Below are 5,266 nucleotides of genomic sequence, written 5' to 3'. Positions count from 1 at the left end.
TATATATATATATATATATATATATATATATATATATAATTATATTTGTGTCACATAAATTAAGATAAAAAATAATATATATTGGGCCCGTGCTGAGCATGGGCAGATCTATATCTATATCTATAATCTATAATATCGATGTCTAGTATATATCTATATCTATATCTATATCTATAATCTATAATATATTAAAAGTGTGAAAATCTTTAGAAAAGTGATTTGAAGTTTTTGCCCTTCATTAAAAGTTAATGTTTTAGACAAAATCGTCATTTTATGTTTTTTTCTCAATTTTTTTAATTATATGTGATATTGAATCCTAAAATGATTGAGATTTGGACTTTAACAAATATAGAATTTTTCTAAAATTACGAGTCCTAAAATAGGATAAGGTGCAGTACATTGAATATGTTTAGAAAAAAACACGTTTTACTTTTACAAACTTTATGGAAAACAAAGAGTTAATTTTGGTGCAAAAATATTTCCTTGTGTACATGGAAAAGAAGTTCTAAAATTGTTAGAGAAAAAAAAGGGAAAAAAAATGCATCAAAGTCACATACAATGACAACTATATGGATTTAGGTAGTTTTAAGAATCACTTAGAATTGCTACCAAAAAAAAAATAAGAAAAAAAGAATCGCTTAGCATTATGATTTTTCAGGTTTAGATTCAGTGTTGTTTTGCCAATTGAAATTTTGATAACTTTTATGATTGAAAAATAATTTTTCTTGAGATTTGAGGTAGATTTTTTTATATATTTTTAGTCGATTAGCTACATACTATCAACGTGACCATCATGTTTAAGAATTTTTATATTCTTTTGTTACTTTTTATTTAACAACTCAAAAACAAAGTCTAATATTATTTACGCTTTAATTAGATATGAAATACTAGCTAGAAGTCTAAAATTTAGGAGTTTTAAATTGAATATAATATTACCTTATATAAATCCTTCGTTTCTTTGAACTATTTAACATAACTATAAATCTTTCATATTGCTTTTGCTAATTTAGGACTTTGAAATCATGTATAAATATGTTTATTACATTTTTCATATTTGAACTATGTAGAATGTCACATAATTTTATAAATAAATATTTAAATATCAAACAAACAAATATATTTTTAATATTAAATACACGTAAAATGCACGCATCCTAAACTAGTATATATATATATATATATATATATATATATATGTATATATGTATGTATATATATATATGTATATATGTATGTATATATATATATGTATATATGTATGTATATATATATATATGTATATATAGAGAGAGAGGTTAAATAGAGAGAGACGGGGTAGGAGGAGGTAGCTAGTATCCAATATATCTCAACAGAGAGGGTGTCACGAGAGGTTATCAGTGTTGCAAATAGGAACAGTTCATTAATAAGGAAGTTTACACAAGGTTCTTGCTTCAAAGATTGTCTCCATTCCTCCAAGACAAATGCACGTACCCAACCTCTTCACATGTGCACCCTCCCCTTTATCAATTATCATTACTACAAAACAATTCTCTCCATACATTTACCTTGTCTCTTCCTCCCCCTCCCTTCCAATTTCTCTGTTTATTTTGTTCCCTCTCTAATATAACCCTTTTTTCTTAATTATTACCTCCTTAAACTAATAAACATATAATATATCTCCTCTTTCCTCTGTGTAATTTTGCCATATCATCACTAGCTTGCCTTCGTTAATTCTAAGGGATGTCATTTGACAGCGTCTCGCAAAATAGTGGCGATATGATGAATCACAAATTATATGTTATCCTCGTATATGTATGGGTGTAAATAATAAAACCAATATGTATACGGGCTAGGGGTGACAATTTCAGCTCATATTTGTAAAAAGAGTTCATTTAACCATATTTAGTGAATTGGATCACTCATATTTTAAATGGGTAAATATGGACTTCAACTCATTTTAAAAGCTCATACAAATATGGACAAAATGGGTAAAATATGGGTACCCATTTAAACACAGAGATCACCCACCTATGCTTAAAGTTTCAGTTTTTTTCTTTTCTAGTTTCTTTTCTTCTTCTTTTTTTCTTTCTTTTTTCCTTTAATTTACTTTTTTTCTTTTTCATTTTTTTTTTATTTTTTTACTCATTCATTATAATTTCTTTTTTTCTTTCTCATTTTTTCATCAATTTTTTTATTTTTTTATTTTAATTTCTTTTTTCTTTGTATTCTTTTTTTTTTCGCTTTCCCCTTTCTCATTCTTATTTCATCATTCGTATTCGCTTGAGACCTACATGGATTAATAAACATAAGCTTCTAATTATCCCATTTAGCCAATATAATTCATAACATCTCTTATCAATTAAATATAATCCATAATCTCACTCCTTTATTATTATTTTTTTTCTATCTTTTATTTCTCTTTCTTTTTTTTCTTTTTTTTTCCTTTAATTTACTTTTTTTTTTATTTCTTTTTTCCTTTAATTTACTTTTTTTTCTTTTTCATTTTTTCCACTTATTTTTTACTCGTTTCTTACACTTTTTTTCTTTCTTCTTTTCCATCATTTTTTTCCTTTTTCAATTTTATTTATTTTCATTTTTTTTTTGTATTTTCGTTTCCCCCTTTTCAATTCTTGGTTCATCATTTTTCTTATTTTTTATATACTTTTCCTCATCTTTTTTTGTCATTGCATTTTATATTTTTTTACTTTAAATTTATTTGTATCATACTATATATTTCAAATAAATTTATTATTTGAATAGTTTAATTGTCAATATGTGCAATTTATCATTTGTATTTATATACAAATAAGTATATGAATTAAAATCAACATGGGTTGTGGTGCAGTAGATGGGGCTGCTCCACCCTTAACCAGAGGTCGAGGGTACGACCCTAGTTATGGAGAAAACTCTGTTGGGAGCGCTGTCACCTTAATGGGCCCTGCAACGCCCGATCCGAATTAGTCGGGGCTCCAATGCAGGCACCGGACACCGGATGAAAAATCAAAAAAAAGTATATGAATTAATTGTATTTTCTTGAGACTAAAATATATATGGATGAGGATCCACATAGCCCTCGAATTATAAATGTTGGGCGAATATAAATCAATATGCGCTCATGGTATTTTCGTTATCATAAAAAAAACAAAAATAGAAAAAAAAAAAAGTAGAAGGAGAGGTAGAAGTTAGAGATAGAAGAGAGAAAAAATCGTAAAGAAAGAATTGAAGAAAAAAATACAAAAAATTAAAAAGAAAAAATAATGAAAAAGAAGAAAAGGAAAAGTTGATGGTGAAAACAAATATACTAAGTGGTTACGATATTTTAGTCATCATCCATAATTAGTACTCGACTTAACCATCTTCTTCGAGAATAAAAAAATATAAAACATAAAAAGCAACCAAAAAATAAAAAAATGAGAAAGAAGTAAAAAAAAAAATAGAAAAAAAGGAGACTAAAAAGGAAAAAGAAAAAAAAAAAGAAAAAAGAAAAAAGAAAGAGAAACAAAGGGCAGAGGATAGAGATAGAAGAGAGAGAAAAAATGACAAAAAAAGAAAAAAAACTAGAGGCTACATATAGAAGAGAGACAAAAAAAACTAAAAAGAATGGAAAAAAAGTTAAGTTGATATGATATAAAAGTTTCAAATTTTTGACTTAGGAGTTAAAGTGGGTTGAAACCATTTTTACCCAATCCATATTTGACCAAATCTATATTTACCTATATTTATATGGGCGGATTGTAATTCAAATCATTTTTGCTCTATCCATATTTAACCCGTCCAAATCCAATCCAATCCGCCCGTTTGCCACCCCTAATACAGGCAACAGCCTGACATCGCGTAAAAATAATACTTTTCAAGAATGATTTGAGACAAAGCAAAAATACCTTAAAACTACCACAATCCTAATCCTAAATCTACTTATCTTCCAAAATGAATTGTGACAATAGGATTGATATCGCTTTGCAAAACTCTATGTACGTACGGCACTGCAAGCAGGGGTATATAAGGAGAAAAGATTCATCCTTATTTCAAAACTCAGAGATTACAATTCATTTAAGGTTGAAATGTATATGAAGGAGATGTATGTTGGGTTCATAGTATATGAAAGAAGTGTGAATGGAAAAATGGAGAGTAAAATAGTGGAGGGAAGGAGACACTAAAATGAAAAGTGTACTCCCAAATTAGAAAGTTTACTTTTTCTCCCACATTGGTGAAAGAAGAGAACTTGAAAGTGTTTACAATCAAGAACACTTACCCCACATGGTGAGGCAAGAAATAAGAGATGACTCACACCGTCGTCATCGTCGCTATTTCAAACAGTAATAGTTGTGATGCTTCAGTTGCACTATTTCAAGTGAACTGATGCACTGCTTCATGAACTGATGCATGCTTCAGAAGGATGCAATCCTTCAACGAAGTAACACACTGTTTCACCAAATGAGATGACTGTTCAGGAAAAAATACACTCTTTGATGAACAGATATGAATTTTCAGAAAGAGGTGCAACCTTTAAAGTGAATCATTACCTCTTTTCGGAAGAGGCATGTTGTGGCTATATAAACCTGCTTTTATTCACAATTTTAGATACGAAAATTTCAGAATAAAAACACTCTTCTTCACTTAAAAATATTTTGTGTGATCACTCAAAACGTTTAGTGAGTTTGAAGATACTCCAATTGTTTGAAGTACCGCTACAGTTGGTTTGTTTGGCCATTTTATCCTGCGAGGAAAAATTTCACAACTTCGGGTACAGTAAGGGGAATTATTTCCTTAAGGAAACTCCGTGAATTCGGATGACTTGGCCAGTTCTGCTTCATCTTTATTTCTGAAAATAAAATACACCTCTTATAAAGTTTACTTTGATCTTGGGTTGAGGGTATTTTTTGTACTTTATTGTGTTCTTGTTCTTAAACTTGAACTACTTGAAGGGGTTGTTTCTAGTATACAGATTCTTGTACCCGTAGAAGAACGAATAACAATCTTAAGGAAATAACTCAGAATCTGTATAACTTGTTTTTTGGAGATTAAAGCTTTAAGCTTTCTACTCTGTTTGAATTTAACTAGTGATTAGAAGACATAAAATTTTCATCACATGTTTAAAATTCATTCGGTTGACAATTGAAAGTCATAAAAACTTCATTGTTAACTAAAGACAAGAAGAAGATTTTAAAGTTGTTTAACTTTACAAGTAGTATTCTGAAAATACTAAATATTTTTGTCTTATGGTAACAGAAAAATGACTAACGATAGTCTAATGCAAGATGTGGCTACGACTGTGGGGGAAAACAGT

This window comes from Capsicum annuum, chromosome 6, assembly GCF_002878395.1.
Source record: "Capsicum annuum cultivar UCD-10X-F1 chromosome 6, UCD10Xv1.1, whole genome shotgun sequence".
NCBI classification, from domain to species: domain Eukaryota; kingdom Viridiplantae; phylum Streptophyta; class Magnoliopsida; order Solanales; family Solanaceae; genus Capsicum; species Capsicum annuum.
Note: the sequence above shows the minus strand (reverse complement) of the source record.